At 42.5% G+C, this 18,817-nt stretch overlaps 1 long non-coding RNA gene across 1 annotated transcript in view; it reads left to right on the top strand.

Moving 5' to 3' along the window:
• The first annotated feature begins 2,027 nt into the window (after nucleotides 1-2,027).
• The window catches only part of LOC116652909, a 37,610-nt gene continuing 20,820 nt past the window's right edge, over nucleotides 2,028-18,817 (top strand). The window contains exons 1-2 of the long non-coding RNA XR_004306115.1: nucleotides 2,028-4,384; nucleotides 8,179-8,320. This is a non-coding gene — a long non-coding RNA (uncharacterized LOC116652909). The remainder of the gene's footprint in view (nucleotides 4,385-8,178; nucleotides 8,321-18,817) is intronic.

The following is an 18,817-nucleotide window of genomic DNA, read 5'->3' as shown; positions in this document are numbered from 1 at the left end:
CAGTGTCAACACCTTGAAATATTTTGCAAAATGGAATTCTTGTTGCCTGCCCAGCCCTGTAATGAAAATATTGAGGTTTCCTCAGGCACCCTTTTTTACCAGCAAAATGTAAATCCTTAGACTAAATGATGAAGTAAAATATACTTGCCTGCAGACAGAAGCTGGTACATCTTGCACTGAAAATCCTAGTCAGCTCCCCATGCATTCAGTAAGCTAATTGTTTATATAAACAACCCAGTAGCACAGAGCTTGTGAGAGAGACAGCTGGTAACTGTTACAAGGGAACAGCAGCGAGGACACAGGATAAGAAATACAGGTGACAAAAAACATCAGAATGATGCAGAATAAAAAAAAATCCACCTGCAGGTGGAATGGATACTCTCCAGCAACAGCCACAATGAGAGCAACACATTTGTTGGCAGACAGCAACCTTAGAATCATAGAATGGCTTGGGTTGGAAGGGTCCTCAAAGCCCACCCAGTTCCAACCCTCTGCCATGGGTAGGGCTGCTACTTGCCAGACCAGGCTGCCCAGGATCCCATCCAACCCAGCCTTGAAAGCTTCCAGGGTGGGTCAGAAGGCCTCCTGCCTTGCTTTCAGGAAGTTTTTAGGAGAGAGGCATGGTTGTATACATCCACAGCTCCTTGCCAAGAGCTGTATCTAATCAACAATCTGGGCTTCTCAAGCTGTGAAAGGGAGCCCTCTGCCACCTTGGCTTTTGATCCTGGTATTTGGATGCAGGCCTCATCTAGCCAGGCTCATGGGCACCCACAGATGCATGCGCTCTCTTCACAAAGATTCCTTTTATTGTTCTTCCCCTTTATTTTGTTATTCTTGCCACACAAATGAAAAATCCTTCAGAGAGAGCCTACCGGAAAACACAAGACACATTCAAATGCTCTCTCTTCATTGTTCCCGGAAGATTAATGACATGTAGGCCAATGGGCCCACTGCTCTATTCCCGTAACCTACATGCCAATGGGGAACAAACGAAAACATCTAACTGGAATTTCCACTCAGCTTGTCTCAACAGCACACGAAAAGCCAGGATAAATCAAATTACAACTGGAGAGTACAACAAAGACCTTCCCTTCTCCTTTTGAAACAAACAAACAACCAAGCAAATGCACAAACAAATAAGAGAATAGCCTGGCTTAATTGGTGAAGTCAAGCAGAGATGGCTGTGTAACGAAAAAGAAAGCTGTGCTTTCATTTGGCTCGAGGCTACCTTCTCATGCCTACCCTAATCCAGCCATCAGTGACGATCCTGCGGATTTTGAATATTTTATGAGAAAGGAAGCCTGCTGTGGGCTGTTTGCAGATGGTTCCTGATGCCATTTACATCTCCCTTGACTGATCTAGGCCACCTCTCCTCAGACTCAAGGTCTTGACTCATGCCCTCTGCAGACACTACAAGCAGAAATAAAGGGTTGCTGTACCCTATGGAACGCCCGTCCCCATTGAGAATGGGTGTTGATGTGTTTGTCCTGAATTCCAGCAGAGCTGTCCCAGTGGCTGGCAGATTAATTGCTGCACTGGCGCCCATCACTCAGAGCCACAGGCATCCCCTGAGGGAAGGTGTCTTCTTCATTCTGGGCTGCCAGTGCTGGAGAAAGGCAGTCACTCACTTTAAAGAGTGTTAGCGGGTTGCATGCCTGAAATACACAGGTCTGCAGGCAATGTTTTGTTGCCTGACTCTCTAAGAAACACTCACTGCAGTTACTGAGTTACTGGTTGGGAAGCTTGGGAAAATAAGACAGGATTGAGTCCAGAGTGTTGGAAAAGACATTAGGTAAAACCAGCAGACTAAGACAAAGCACTGAATCCCAAAGAGCCTGAGAAATGAAGGAAGGCAGAGTGCAGTTCATAGAGTTATGGAATGATTTGGATTGGATTCGGGACTTCTGAGATACTGTAGTTCCAACTCTGCTGCTATAGGCAGGGACACCTCCCTCTAGACCGGGATGGTTAAAGCCCCATCCAGCCTGGCCTTGAATGCCTCCAGGGAGGGAGCATCCACAGCCTCTCTGGGCAACCTGTTCCAGCATCTCACCACCCTCACAGTAAAGAATTTCTTCCTAATATCCAATTTAATGCCATTTCCTCTTGTCCTGTTGCTACATGCCCTCATAAAAATTATTCTCCGCCTTTAGTACCCTTCAAGTACTGGACAGCTGCTATAAGGTCTTTTCAGAGCCTTTTCTTCTCCAGGCTGAAGAACCCCAACTCTCTCAACCTGTCCCATAGGGGAGGTTCTCCAGCCCTCTGATCATCTTTGTGGCCCTCCTCTGGACCTGCTCCAATAGCTGCTTGTCCTTCTTTTGTTAGGGGACCCAGTTCCTGAAAGAAAGTCATGACTTGGCAGCTCCCATACCATGGAGCCATGGGGTAGTGTGATCTTGCCAAACGCAGGGCAGATAGCATCCTTTGGGGAGCTCAGTAACCCTGCCAAGCCTCTGCTCCCACCACCTCCAAAACAGAGGTGAAGTCAGGAACGCAAAGCTAATTCCTAGCAGAGCTGGCAGAAATTTATCACTTTCTTTCTAAGAACATGAAATTCTGAATGCTGTATCTTGTGCTTTCTGCCAAGTCCATCTTGTCTCTTTTACCCCAAGAAGATGGCTTTGGGTATTCAATCCAGGCTGTAGCTGGGAAAAAACACAGATCTAAGCTCTGCTTCTGCCAAAGTGACTCAGACTGGTACAAAAAGCAGTCACTGGCACCTAAGCTACGTCCCAGAAGTACCTCTCACATACCTTTCTCAAACTTTGCACCTCGACCCATCACAATGAAAGTGCTGTTTTCTATTTATTTCTATGCTAAGTAACACTTGCTAGATGTGATGAGTGAAACACGCTGATCTTTGACATGGATAATAGTTTTCCTTGTCCAAAGCTAACCAACCAGTCAGAAGCTTATCATACAAGAGGATGTGCTGATCCCATAATGCTGTGAGCTGTCACTACGTATCCTGTATTTACAGCCTTTACAACAGCCAAGTAGCAGATCATCAGCTGTCTTTAGTCCAACCTGTTTCTTTCAGTGACTTTTTCCTTTAGATGTGTTTTATCAAGCTATCTACAACAAGCCTCTGTATCGCATAATTTTATTGTTTTAAGTACAGATACACTACAAGAAGCTTAAAAACCATACCTTACACAGGTTGTTGTGGATTACATAAAGAACTGGTAGTACAGAAGATCTACACTAGCAAATGGCTTTACTCACACTGCATTTGCTGGGGCAAGAAGCACAGAACCAGAGCTAAAGGCAATCACAACTTGCTTACTTCCAGTCTACTTGTTTCTGGGGAAATCAGAGCTAAAAAGAAAAGCAACATTTATTTGTTTGTAGTAACTGAGAGACAATTGTCAAATGTCAACTAATTTCAAACAAGTGCCCACAAGCAACTGTTCTCTTCCAGATAATGATGGCTAAATAACTGTCCTGAGTTTTGAAAGAGGATACAATGCCAGCAATGGATGCTGCAGTCAGCAGCAGAAAATGTCCAAAAACATCAAACCTGCCACTGGCATCTGCTACTTAGCAGGGCTGGGAGGGCCAATGGGCAGGCAATCCACTCTTACAATACTGATTAGCATCACTGCCTGACCGCTGCACCCGTGGGTCCTTTCTGGCTACCTACATTTCCCTCCTTTGTTACTGCTGGCGATAAGATCCCACCGAAACACCGAAAACAGTTGGTGTTTTCATTGCAGTAGCTGTGATGAGTGGTCATAACCTCTGCTAGTGAACATGGCATGGTCGTAGCTATTGGAGAAGGCTGCCAGTGCTGAAGGCTGTGTCAGAAGTATAGCTCTTGTATTGGAGGTGCCAAAGGATGGGTTATTGCAGCCTTCTTCAAGAGCTTCCCAGCAATTATTTTTTTTAAGATGCCTTTTAAGCAAGCAGCCAGTCTGGAATTAGAAATAGCCAGCAAGGAGGTGGTGTTACACAAGAAGCTCTCGCAGGAGATGCTTGCTCCAAACCACGGCACAGGGAATACATGTTCTCCTCAACGTGGGTGGGATATGCACACATCAGCTCCACACAACATGAAAATGAGCTGCAGCACTTAATTACTTTGATATGTGCGAAGACCAAGAGAGTAGGCTAGTAAAGCAGATGGTGGTAAACTTGTATCTAGCTATTTTAGGATGCTGTCAAGATTCTGCTGCTGCTGCTTTCTCTGTCTCTCCACCAGGTACATCCTAAGAGACAGCACTTGCAGAGCTCCCCTCTTTGGCAGCTGCGAGAAGCCACAGCCTGTAACAGAGGGAACTGGCAGCCCATCCAAGGACAAGTCATCCTCAGGGGAAACCAAGGCCACTGCACCATCCATGCTGTAACATCAGCCACCCACTTCTGAGAGCATCCTGGACAGGTGAGCAAAAGCAGCATGTCAACATACGCACATCCCACTGACCTCCAGAAATAGCACAAGATGCACTGGGATGGTATTTTTTTCTTCTCTCCACCCCCATCACAAAGATCTCTTAACACTTCCCTGAGGTTATTGTTCTCAGGCCATGCAACAGCAGTGCCCCAGAGGGGCCGGGCTGGAGCCTAGTGTGATCCACACCCACATTCCTCGCCAGTGGGAGACGGAAGTCTCCACGCTGCCTCTATTTGCACAACTTACTGTATATTTCCCTAGAAGGACAATAAGCAGCTACCAAAGTGTCGCTGTGTCCCCCAGATGGCAAGCGCTGTTACTGACACACTCAACCTGAGGGATTTGTGAAGCACAGAAATTCCCCACATGCTTCTCCTCTGAGGTTTGCTGTGGGATTTGTTTTCTTCCTCTAAGAGACAGAGTCATTGCATGAGTAACACTGTCTGTCCCATGTATGGTTTTTTTTTTTTTCCATTCATTTCTGCTTCCAATGATTTTACTGTCAAGGAAATAGACTTCTGAAAGTCTATTTGCTTTTATGGACAAAACATAGAAGATACCTCTTTCATAAATACATGACCTCTCAAGTTCTTACGTGAAAAGCCCACAAGTGTTGCCGCTTACAGATGAGAGCATCTCATCACCAGGAGATGCTTAAGTATCTTCTGATTCTACAAGACGTAAACAATTCTTCTGGCTGGAGGTATCAATAGATAAGCGTACATTTTAAAAGCACAAGTTTATCTCACTACAGGCTTACCATATGTTCTCCATCAGAGATCAGCTGAGGGCAAGGTAAGGGTAGTTTTGTGGCTGCCTTGTTGCTAAAAGAATAGGAAGTAAGCAAAGCTAGCATCTTTCATTAGACCAACAAACAAGCAGGCTTTGGTGCACACCAGAGCTGATATGCTCCTATCATCTTCTTAATTTTTTTCTCAGCTCGATATGAAGTTACTTATATATATACTTATATATATATTTATATATAATATGAAGTTACTTACCTTCTGAGAAAAAGAGAATTTGTCAGAAATTAAAGTCTAAGAGCTGAAAGGGAGAGGAATGTAGCTGTGGGACCTTACTGACATAGGTCTGAAGGCAGACTCCTCTTTGCTGGTACTCATACAATTCATATCGTGTTGGCCATTTCAGTGAGCATGAGGTGATTAAATAAAAATGAAGTTTGTTAGTGCTTTTTGCTATTTCTGCTATTAGCACAGCTACCCAAGGAGGAAGATCGTCCCTCTCTACTCTCCTCTTGTGAGGCCCCATCTGGAGTACTGTGTCCAGGTGTGGGGTCTTCAGTACAAAAAAGATATGGAGATTTTGGAAAGGGTCCAGAGGAGGGCCACAAAGATGATCAGGGGGCTGGAGCACCTCCCCTATGAGGACAGGCTGAGGGAGTTGGGGTTTGTTCAGCCTGGAGAAGAGAAGGTTGTGGGTGGACCTCATTGCAGCCTTTCAGTACCCTGAAGGTAAAGCTTTACCTTCCCAGTGGAGGTCGGAGTAAACTCTTCGAAAGGGCTGATAAATGGCAGGACTAGGGGGAAAATGGTTTTAAGTTGAAGAGAGGGAAGATTTTTTAGTTGGATGTTAGGGAAAGTCTTTACTAGAAGAGTGGTTAGGTCCTGGAACAGGCTGCCCAGTGAGCGTTTGTGGATGCCCCGTCCTTGGAGGTGTTCAAGGCCAGGTTGGATGGGGCCCTGGGCAACCTGATCTAGTAAAGGTGTATGTTTGGTGGCCCTGCCAGGCAGGGGGGTTGGAACTACATGATCCTTGAGGTCCCTTCCAACCCAGGTAATTCTGTGATTCTGTGTGTGATTCTGTGATTTATCTCGTTTCACTTCAGTCTGAGCATTACGTATCTATAGCATGACCTGGTGTGTCTGGACTTCTGCTCGAGGAAGTGGAGAGAGATGAGCTCTTCTGAGAACGGTTCAGCCTGTTCTGTGACAGATATCAGAGATGAGAGATGAATCATCCTCTAGACACACTTTTCTCCACGTGCTGAGGATATAGGGGCTCTCGATCACTAGTCTTAGTCTGAAGTGACTAAAATCAAGTGAGGTGAATCATGTCCAAAAGGTGATTTTGTATGCTAGAAATGCTGACCTTAACCCACCTGACAAAATTAGCGAGGCAAAAAAGTCCATAGTTGTAAACTCTGCCATGACTTTGCAGTTCAGGAATTTGAAATGTCATTTGCCAGACATCCAGTTCCTCCCACAAACTACCCTCCCTTCCTGGAGGATATTGTACCCACATGGCCCTGTGCAGACTTGACACCCCAGAAACTTTTGCTGCCCATTCCTCACCTCCAACCCTCCTTTGCCTCAACAGCTCAGGCCCAAGCTCCTCCAAGCAAAAAAACCTCTTTTCCTCTATGTTTCTAATGGCAGTTATGACAACTTAGATCATCAAGCAAATAATCTCACAAATTAAACACCTTTAGTGAATCAAAAATGAGTCTTAATATTTAATACAAGATCTTGTTATCTAAGCCTCTCCCATCCAACCAGGATGAGAAACAAGTGAATGAGCACTCTCACTCTGATAGTGATGAGAACTGAAACTCATTGGTTGTTCATACAGGGGAACACAAGGAAAAACCTCTACAATACACATCTATAGGTAATACATTTCAGCCCATCATAGCAAGAGAGATCAATGAAGGTCTTATCCTAAACTCTATCAGACAGGGCACAAGCTTATATCCAGATTTAATAGGTCTCACAACCCCTCCCAAACCTCCTTTGTAGCATTACTTAACACTACTGCAAATAAGCACATTGACATATATTCCCAGATCTTTCCAAACCTTGCTAAATTCCTGGCCTGAGAGACAGCAGGGCCTAATGAGTTGCATATCTGAATTATACTGCACAGTGAAAACAGTTCAAAATAATTCTTAGCTTACTTAGAATCACAGAATCACTCAGGTTGGAAAAGAACTTAAAGATCATTGAGTCCAACCACAACCTAACCATATTAACCTGACTCTAACAACCCTCCACTAAATCATGTCCCTGAGCACCACATCCAAACGGTTTTTAAACACATCCAGGGATGGTGATCCAACCACCTCCCTGTGAAGCCTATTTCAGTGCTTAACAACCCTTTCTGTAAAGAGGTTTTTCCTGATACCAAACCTAAACCTCCCCTAGCACAACTTGAGGATGTTTCCCCTTGTCCTGTCAGCAGTGAGAAGAGACCAGCCCTGTGGACACTGTAAGCACCTTTCAGATGTTGGAAGAGGTCTCCCCTCAGTCTCCTTTTCCCCAGACTAAACAGCCCCAGTTCTTTCAGTCTTGCTACCTTTCAGTTTCTTTTGCATCCTTGGATAGGAGTTAGGGCACTTCAGGAATTTTCCAGTGAAACAGATTAGAAAATGGCAATTCAGTATGACAGTGTCTTTAGGAAACGTGTCTGTTTGATAGTCTTCTGATAAAGCACATTAAAGATGGGTCCTGAAGTGGTTTCCTGCTGGGCTACCTGATGTGGTAATGGGGAGTGTATTGCTGCTGACATCCCCACTCCAGGGCAAGTCATTGTTGGGTTGGTCACAGGTAGGAAGCAAGAGGCCCTGGGAACTCTGGCCCCTGATGTCCTGAAGCTTACATATCCTTTGCAATGAGATTTTAAGTTTTCCTGAACAACGTTTCTGTTCTTTTTCTTCTATTGTGAAGAAGAAAACAGAAACATTTGGCCCAGCATCATGTTCAGTCTTTTAATTTCTGATTTTAAATAATAGGTTGGAAAGATGGGAACTATTTCTTTCTCAGGGTATGGAGCCTGCCCTCAGTTTTCTCTGATCTCCTGAAGGATTCCTCTAAATCTTCAGTATCTGTTGTGAGCAGTAAATCAACAGCAGAGCTCCCGATGCCTTTACTGGGGAACAGGATCAGCATTTTTCCCTGTAAAGAGGTATGTAAATTTAGGATGACTGCTACCTAAGTATTTGCATACCAACAACCACTACCCAAAGGGTGTGCAGAGAGCACGTTGGTGCGTAACAATGTGCAGTACTTGGCAGTGCTTCAAAATGTTGCTTCTTCCCTTTTGGTATGTCTCCTGCACGTAACTGCAACTCTCTTAGGAACTCAACTGAATGCCAAATACGGGAAAAATGACTTGTCAAGTTAGAAATGCAGACCCCTTCTCTTTGCGAGGAGAATTTCAAGCTTTCTCCCTTCCTGTCCAGTCTGAGAGAATGAACATGAAGGGTCCATTTAGGGTTACTTCTTCTAAAGGTTCATTTTAGCTTAGCGTGAGCCCATAATTACAACATTAAACACAAAATTCTCACAGAGAAATAAAGGTGCCAAAAGGTTCCTCTAATGGATGTTTTTCTTCAGTGTCTTTCTTCTGAAAGACACAGAGGTTACATTAACACAAATTTTGGGAAAAACAAAGAAGCAATTCCCAAACCCTGACATCATGGGTAAACAAGAAAAAGCACCATAGCAAATTCACACCTTTCATTCCCTTCATTTTTCATGACATTCTTTCCTCATCCCATCAAGGGGATGACAGAACAAAACAAGTAGTAACTGAACTGATCTGTGTATGAAATTTACAAAGGAACCTACAGCTCTCCCATCAATAACATCTGCTGGGGTCTGCATCACTATACTGGAGGTGGAATGAGGTGAAGGGATTTGTTTAAAGACAGCAGACATGCAAATGATGAAGCTGCAACAGACCTATTGAAAAACAAAGTTGGACATTTCAACATCCAAACCAACCTGTCCAAATACAGTTGATCCCAAATCCTGGAAGATTTTGAAAGCCACAGCTGCAACTGATAGTGTAGCTCTTTTCCATTTCATTGTAATTCTTGCAGCCTGTCCTCTGGCAAGCACTTGGACCCTCACAGCTGCATCACTACAAAACTGTATGGAGGCATATTACAGCCAGCCACCACTGACAAGCTCACAGACTTCACTGTCTACCTTCAACTATACATAGACAGCCAAGCCTGGAAAAACATGAGTAGGGCCATCCTACCCACTCACTCATTCCACAGGGATTATTTCCTTGCTTTATTTTTGCTATTGTCTGCTCCTTTCTAGTCTCACCCACCCAAGTCAGTCTGACAGTTTATTCCAGTCACGATCAAGTTTACAAGCTTTTTTCCTAATGTCTAGCCTGATTCTTTTTCCATTTTTAATTATAGACCAAACTCTGTTCAACCACTTTCTTGATAATCCAGATAACCTTCTTCCTTTCTTTCATGCAATTTCCTTTCACTTATTTATATTACTATCATCATGTCATCACCCCTCAGCCTAAATCTTTCCAAGAACTCCTGGCCAACTCACTCTCTATTCCAGCATACTCATGCAGTCTTCTTGGCTGCTCTTCCAATGCTTTCCAGCTATCTTTTTTACCATTATAATGGTGTCAGCTCTCATGTAGCATTTTGCAAGCTAAGCTCTCTGCTCCCATCCAGCTTGTAAATATAAGAGGCTAATAAATTTGTGCTCTGTATTAGCATTACATTTGTTTTTGAGGCCTTTGAACAATTAATTGCCATCAGCATCTTGTTCATTATCATCACTGTTAGATCACAAAACATAAAGGTCAACATTACACCCAACATGCACAAATGTATGAGCTCAAAGAGGGGATAGAGCAAAAGGTCTTGTGTATAGGCTTAGAGGTGAAGGAAACATTTCCCAACAGTCTGAGCAATGAGGAAAATGCCAGACTTTGTCTTTAGGTACAAACCTTCCTCTGAGAAAATGAGTCCTTAGAGATAGCACCGACCCCAGAGGGGGCATCACTGCTGCCTCTGCAACCCAAGAGCCCTATCCCACAAGCTCTGGCCTTGCTAACTCCCACAGGAGGCACAAGCATGTGCTTCTGGGATTCAAGATCCACAAGGTTGCATATCACCCAGAGCACAGAAATGTCGATGACTCTGGGGAGACCCAAAAGAGGAGGTAGCCTTTCACAGGAGATCAGAGGGGAAAAAGTCCATGAAACAGTTTGAAGTAGTAGCAAAAATTACAAATCCCAGCATTAAAAAGAAAGAAGTCGATATCCAGAAGGGTTTTAGTAAAAGAAACATTAAAATGGGAATAGAGCAAAACTTTTGAAGGAGAAGGAATTTTTTCGGTAGCATAACTGACAATCAGAAATATTTTTTCCACTGGTTTCAACAGGACCTATGAACAACTTCACTTATATCCAAAAAATGGTCTGCGTACATGTGGATGATTGTAAATGCATTGCTGAAAGAATCACAATCAACTTCCTAGTGTATTCTGCTGTATCTTAGCTCTGCTTTTCACTAAGTGGTTTAGAACTAACCAAATACTAACTCCTACTCAGCCAGTTTTGCCCACTCATACTGCATTATATTATCTTAGCCTGGAGAGGACCTGTTTTTGCCCTTGAGAAATATAACACACGACTGATTATTGTGTAAGGGGCTTTAAAAAAGATGAAAAAAAGTGCTACTTCCATATTGTTTCCTTGTTATGTTCTTCAAATACATAAATCACACCTTAGCAAATAACTCTCTTCCTTCCCTTCACAATTTGAACTGTACCCATCAATCATTGGAATCTGACCCTTGTTTTTAACTTACTGCATGCAGCAGTTATTTAAACACTGACCTTGCTGACACTGACAACAGCCCAATGGCAAAAGCTTCTCAGTCTTAAATGCTATCTAGCCCTATGGTTTTCATAGAATATCAGTAACTATACAGGAGGATTAAGTGTGCAACTGTCATTTTGTCTTTTAAGCTATCCCTCTCGTCTTTTAAGCTATCCCTCTCTACTATCCTCATGTCATACCGCTAGAATCTTGTGCATAACTTGTAGATTTACACAACATTTTCCAATCTGAACAACAGAAAAAGTAAAAAAAAAAAATCTGATGAAGAATAGGCTATTGCAGTGATGTAGTTGAAGGCAGTCCTATGCTCTTGAAAAATGTTAATAAAGTGGCAACAATGGGAGTTTCCTATGTCAACATTTCTGATTCAGGACTGGCAAAGAACTGAGATGTTTTAGATGATCCCAACTGTAACCTGGTGCTTTCATGCACTCAAACTATGGACAGCCTTCTCAGCCTCTGGCTGCATCACCCCACCTCAATGCTTGCATAGTTTCAAACACCGAGATTATAGACCCAACTGAAAACAACACTTCTTTTGGTACTTTTAAGCGAGCCTCACAACCACTAGAGCATGAGAAGAGGGTCAGAAATTTGCTGACAGGAGAGAGCAAGCAGGAGCATGGTGGCCTCATACTGCTCAAAGCAAGTGTGAAACTGCACCACTGGTTGCTGGCCCCAGGCCATGTCTACCCATGGCCTGTGTTATCTGCCACAAGTTATGCTAGGTGGATTATCTAATCTTCAAAGTATACCAAGCTTATTAATTACAGATAGTCCACCTGCATAGTTCCCTAGCAGACAACTGTGGCAATTTTAATACTCCATTCACCTTCAGTGAAGATACCTGCTCTGGGGGGAGCTTTCCGCTACCACACACCTCTGCAGATAGTTTTTCCTCAGTATCAGAGCTATTCACAACTGCTTGCGCTTCATAGTCTTTGCAACATCTACAGCTAACTCAGCTTCCATGGTAGCTCACCTACCTGATGAGAAATTTGTCATTGGTTAGCATTGTGCTTTTGCTTTGGGGCAGAGGAGTCCACCCACCTCTTCTCTCCAACTTTTGTTATAGTGAAGCATTATGGAAGACCCCATGTGAACTTACAGGATTAAAAACTGTGATTATCCTAGTTGTCAAAATAGAATTGAAGGAGTCAGATGCAGCCCTCTCACTGCTGCATATGTAGTGTTTCATTGGGCAGTGACCTAATGTAATCGCTTTGTATATCAATTTATACAATGCTGATGTGAAGCTAGTAATTACCTTACTAAAAACAGTGGCTCTTGTGGTACCAAGTTAGAATAGCGAAATTAAAGAAACCGGACTTCTGAGAAAGTAATTAAGAAATGTTTGCAAAGCTCCGTGATTATGAGATAAGTGGCAGGCTTTGAGATGCTAATCATTACAGTCAAACCCCTTCTGGTGATGCTACACAGGTAATTAGCACAATGGCTCCAGAGAAAGGAGACCTGCTACTCTTCCTCACCCCTCTGGTCCCTAGTAGTTCAACAGATTACTACAATTTAGCTTTCCTAGCAACTGTAGTGAAGAAATAGAAAAGTGAGTAAGAGGGAAGAATTAGGACATGATTTCCAATCCAGAAGGAAGGAAAGGTCTTGTCTACTTACAGGCAGAAGTATCTTACAAAGGTTTGCCAGTAAGCAGAACTGAAAACCTTCAGCTGAGGGATACAGACATTGGGATAAGAAATATTAGATTTTCCATAGTACTATTATTGCAGGAAAGTGGGTCAGGAAGTCAAGAAACCAATTAATGAATGGGGAATAGTATGCGAGGCAAAAACAAGTATCAGCATTTTTCCCCCCTTGAAGCTGTTGATAACTTGAAGCTGTTTCAATAATGATATCCCAGACCGATGACAATGCTTCCTCCCACCATCCGACATTATCCTGTTGCTTTGTGTTTTGAAGAGCCGTCAGTCACATGGAAAACAAGGAATAAAGGGTCAACAAGAGAGGACAGGATATGAAGGAATGTCGCACAACGAAGTCAAGGCTTTTGAATGTACAGAAGCCCAGCATGGGCCCTAGTATCTTGATAAAACCTTCCACAACATCAGCCATTGGTTTTTGTGCCAGGGAAGCCAGCAGGTCCATTTGCATCATCAGTGTGAGCAAGAGCATCCATACACAGTCCCAGTGCCATGCTGTACAGTTGAAATAATACAAGTATAGTGTTGTATGGTTGAAATAATACAAGTATAGTGTACAGTTGGAATAACACAAATGTAGCTGGAAATAGATAGATAGCCAATAGATAGCCAAAGGGTATCTAAGGAAAAGGACTCACAAACTCTGAGGCCTTCAATCAAGGTGGGTACTCACTAGCGTCAGTGCTCACTACAAGAACTGCACAGAGGAGCAATCTCCAGAAAGAGATGCTACCTTAGTGGTAGTCAGCCCTTAAATGGGATCTAGGAGAGGTAGAGTCAATTTCCACCCCTTCTGGGAGCACAGCTGAATTACCTTCACCTGTGCTCCTGCAGCTGACTCATTGCTTGCCTCAGATGGTCAGTCAGAGGTTCAGGCTGTGATCAACTGTTTCTCTTACACATGCATTGCCCATAGTTAGCACCTTGGTTTAGAATTCTTCCAATAAATCAAGATACTGCAAAGAAATTATTAGTACAGTTTGACCCCTTCTCCTTCCCGACTCTCTATTTTTTTCCTTTCTTTAGATATATCTAACCTCTTAGAAGTAAAAAAAAAAGTACTATCGATGGAATTGAGGTCTTGCATGCAGCAGGCACACATGCTGCAGAGGAACCCACACACATTTTGGAGCACCAGGAAAGGATCCAATTCAAACTCCTTAGGTGTCAGTGTTGAACACATTCTTTACACATGAGCTCAGGTTCATGACCATGGCTACAGGTACTCTCTATACTTACTGCTCAGAGCACAGTTGCTCCAAAGAGATCCAAAGGAGAGTAAGAAATAGCAAGTGATACCTGTGTGAAATCATGGGAGAACACTGCTTCACAGGGAAAAATCCACTGAGAACAGCCCAGTACAATACAATTACAATAGGATTGTAATTGATTCATCACGTAATTTGTATGTCATTTTTCCTCAGTTAAAAAAGGCTTTACTGATAATCCAGAGAGCGCTCAAACAGCCTATTTTCTGTAGACTGTGCACCAATGATTATGAACATTTTGTCCCTTCGGTAGCAGTTTCCAGTTTAACACATTAGTAAGAGCTCATGTCAGAAGAGGAGCAAATTATCAAGGAGCAAGAAAAGCCATTAGACAAGCCTGTGTAAATTGCATTAATTTTACCACTGTTAGCATCTAGATAAAAGCAGAAGTGACCATCTGACAAAGGTGGGTTTCTAAAATTCAGGGAATACCACAATCAAAAGGCCACATTCCAGCTCCTTTGATGATAGATTAAGACTGAGCCTCTTAAAGCTCGTAGCTACTAAACTGTTAAGGGTCAGTGAGGAGAGTAGCCGTGGAAGTAATGTGGACTACTTAACAGACTAAAGCTGTCCAGCTGATTTCCACATACACACACACACACACCCAACTCCAAAAAAAAAAAAAAAACCAAAAAAAAACCAACTACAAAGGCTAAAGCCAGAACAAAAGGGCAACTTCAGAATGGGAAGAGACCACACACACCTGGTAGATCAGAATAGGTGCCAGGAAGATGTAGATTCCTTCTTAACAAGAAGAAATATTGCTTAATTTTTCAGAACTGTCCAAAACTAAGACCCAGTGAAACTCAATCAGCCTTTTCTTAACTCCGTGCAAACACCTGGAATTGGCTAGGTAGTGGGCGTATTCAAACTACTATCTTGTCTGATATCCATAGATTTGGCCTAAGTACTTTGCTCATAGAACTGTAGAACCATAGAATACCCTGAGTTGGAAGGGACACACAAGTCCAACTCCACATTAAGTCCAGCTCCTGCCTCCACACACTAATATGGCTTTGAATAAGAGTTTGAACAATTAGGGGCAAGAAAAAGAACTTTTTTTTTTTTTACAGGGTTCAAACCGTAACAGTAATAAGTCAGATAAAACGTGAGGTTTTTCATGTATGTCTCACCCAATGTAACTACTTAATCTAAACAACAAATAGGAAAGTATTCACTGTTTGGAAATGGAATTTTTAAAACATCTGACTTCAGAATGTGATCTGATTGCATTACTACCACTTTCTGCTAACCAAGCTTTCACAGAACACATTACAGTCCTGTCCTGGAGTTTAGATAAGCCTTGTAAAGCTGGGAATGCTTCCATTTACTAACAGTAGTGACAAATAGTGATCAAATGTGGATACAAGCTTTTCCATTAGCTGAAATAACACTTGAATTTTGCTCCTTCTGTGCCACAACTTCTCTGATAGCATCTTACCCTGGGTTTGACTCATTCACGGGGATGGTGTGAGAATTGAGGAACTAGATTTGAAGGCACTACTTGTCCCAGTCATCCAAAGAATAACCTAAGAGTGCAACAGAAATACTGAGAAAGAATATCATGCCTGGTAGTCCTTTCAGTGGCACAGAAAGGGTCTGAAAAAGGACAAGAGAGAGCAGAACCTTAGGGAAAAGGCCAAGGTGACCTCTTAGCTCAACAAAATCCATTAGAGCACTCTCACCTTGACTCCTTCTCAGAATGTCTCTAATATTAATTGCTTAAAGTTGTGCACTTATTTAACTACTTTCATTACTAATTGAACTACATCAGTGCCATCTCACTTATTCACTTTCGTATACCCATGAAATCCAGTGACATTATACAGTAGTTTAGAAGAAAACAATCAAAAAACAAAGCCCATTTGAGTATAGCAGCACTCTCCTCCATTGCTCCTAAAGAGAAAGTCTTCAATAAAAGCCTGTACCTTCAAAGAAACATTTAATTTCTTAACAACTTCCACACCGTGGGGCACTGTAAGAGGCCTTTGAAAATTCAGAGGTATTACGTTGATTGGATTATTTTCACTCAAGAGCTATTGATATCCTTCTAAAGATCCAAAGACAGGCATTCCCTTTGCAGAAGCTGACTCTTTCCCAGGAGATGTATGGAGACATCTATTGCCTTCAGAAGGATGAAAGTCAGACTGGTCTGGCTTCCCAGTTCTGGCCTATAGTTTGCAATTCTAAAGGTAAATTAAATAAAGGAAATATTCTAAGTAAAGAGAATTTCCCTCTTCACTTAAGAGTAAGTCCTGTCCTCTGTCCACTTCATATGTCTTGCTGGTGAGGCCTAGTTCAATATGGATAAAAACCACATACAGCATTTTGTCTGTATTCAGTAGGTTTGATGCTGTTGTATACTAGGAGAAAAAGAGCAATTAAGTCATTCTGGAAAATTAAAAACAATTTTGGGCAATCCCAAGGGTCTTGTGTTTTGTATTCCAAATTCTTCAGCTGTAAGGCCATTTTCTAATTGAGAAGCACTTCCTAAGGGGCCATTCTTTCACTCCTTTTTGCAAGAGGGCACAAGCATTCTGCATTTTTGACTGCAAGCATACAATGTTATCTGCTCATTCTCTCTTATGTAAGTTTGCAGGAATGCTGAAAGACTTTCCGGGCTCTGGGAGGTTAGGGGTTGGAATCAGGTCCATTGTATATCACTGCATTAGCTTCTTGGGACGTGAAGTTATTGCAATTAAGATACTGGCCGGATGTGTGGGCTAAAGAACCCAACTGATATCACAGGCATTTATTGATAATGCAACTTCTGAGGAAGATGTCTGGGGAATTGTTGTTCATGCTTTCCTCTGCAAGCAAGCAAACCATATGGATTTATCGGAAACACACAACACTTTATCTAGCTAGAGAGAAAAAGAATAGTGTTTATTTTTCTGTAGAGGAATGTTCTCTTTCAGCTTTGAGATCCAGTTGCCCGAGCTGGCACTGTGGCCCATTTAAGCCTCCAGTAGACTTTTTGCTCTGGTTTAATTCAGTGTTATCTTTGACCTGATTATTATTTACTATGTGTATTGTGATGACGTCTCTAAGCTGGAGTCAAAGAGAAGGGCTTCACAGTGTTAGATACTGTACAAACACGGAACTGAAAGATAACTCTTGCCCTGGACTGTACAACTAAATTGTGTGCTTGCACAAGAAGAGGAAAACATCAGCTGGAGGCTGGACTACAGGTATGGAGCAGGTCTCCCTTCCTTACCTGTGCAATCTAAAATAAGAGTCTTTCCCCCAGTCTCATTTAACATTGGCACCACTGTGCAGAAAACCCAGATGTACAACAGAGCATTCTATATCAAGACCGATTTCTCTTGTGGCACCTGGGATTTAAGCAGACCTTCTGTGTTTGAGTGGCTGTAGCTTCATCCATGTGCCAGTAGGCAAACATGGAGAAAAGACTGACCTGAAACTCCAGTCACGTACCTGACACTCCCTCTGCAAAGTGTTAAAACCTTTCTGTGAAGATGAAAATCCTTTCTCAGAAGCCTTACCACACTCCTGAGAACATTTTGTTTGGCAGCAGCTGCCAAGTGGCCACCTGCTCCCAGTATATTTTGGGTCTTTTCCTACTGCTTGAGGATAACATCCAAAACTCCATTAGCAAGGCCACTTCTTGGTTTAGTTTCACCATTTACCACATCAAGGTTCGAGGCCTCAGTGGTCTTGCAGGAAGGAGCTCTCTGCCAGAAGAGTTCTGGTTGGATCGGTGTCCACCTGTCTTGATCTGGCAGCAAGGATCCAAATGTTTTCCCAAAGCTGTTGATTGTCAGACCGCCCTTGAGAAACAGACTTTGAGCTAGGCCAGAGCACTGCTAAAAGTGTTTTCTTTCTGTGTCTCAGGATGAGTCATGACTCACTAAACCAAAAAACTTCTCCTTTTTCAGTCCACTAGCTTAAATTTCAGGAGTCTGAAACATGCAAACACATATGCACTACATGGGCTAAAGGCAGCCCAGGGGAGGCCAAAGGGCAGGAAGAAATATGGGCATTCTATCTCCGTTACAGCACTGGATTCATTCTCCTGATTTTATATTGAGTATGTCTATCTCCCATTGTTTCAGTAGTATTTCAGCTCTGTCTAGGTTTTGATACTCCCCAGGTGGAGATTTATTGAGTCATTTCCATCTGTGCTGTGAAGACAAGTATTAGGTGGTGCTGCCAAGAAAAATGGAGCAAAATAACAAATGAGGCTCTGTGGGCTATTCATGTTGGGCTTCTTCTCTTTTGTTCATCTGCAGCATCTTGCTTTCCTTGTGCTTCCTCTCAACCTTGTGCTAAAATCTACTACTACAAATATCCATGCAAACAACCTCGTGCAAAATAAATAAAAAACAAAAACAAACAAACAAAAAATCCCACGCATCTATTGTGAACTGGTTGTATCTTTGGTAACAAAATAATAAAGTCTGGTGGGACACATTAAAGTCTATCTTCATCACCCAAGATAGGCTTATTGGTGGACACAAGGCTTAAAAACTCACAGACTCTCTGTGTGTATGACCTTTGCATTGAAAGTACAAGAAAAAAGGTTAAAGAATACCTCCAACCTTCATAAAAGGTGTCAAAATAACACTTGCTGGAAAAGCTGGTGTCAAACCAGCAACTCATGATTACCTCATTTCACTTATATTACTGTAATTTAAGAACAAATTATACACAGTAGACAGCACAGTTCCATAGTTTGGCCATCTAGGTCCTAATAAAATGTATTCAAGACTGTGTTCATATTTTCTTGAGTCCATGAAATCCACTTTGGCCTACCAGCTTCTGCACACTTTTGAAGTTGTTCCCAAATGTTTTTGTATCTGTAGATTGCAAACTGTCTTGGGAGA

The sequence above is a fragment of the Coturnix japonica genome, chromosome 2 (genome assembly GCF_001577835.2).
Source record: "Coturnix japonica isolate 7356 chromosome 2, Coturnix japonica 2.1, whole genome shotgun sequence".
Classification (NCBI taxonomy): Eukaryota; Metazoa; Chordata; class Aves; order Galliformes; family Phasianidae; genus Coturnix; species Coturnix japonica.
The sequence above is the reverse complement of the archived record's forward strand: the minus strand, read 5'-3'. Positions and strand labels throughout refer to the sequence as shown.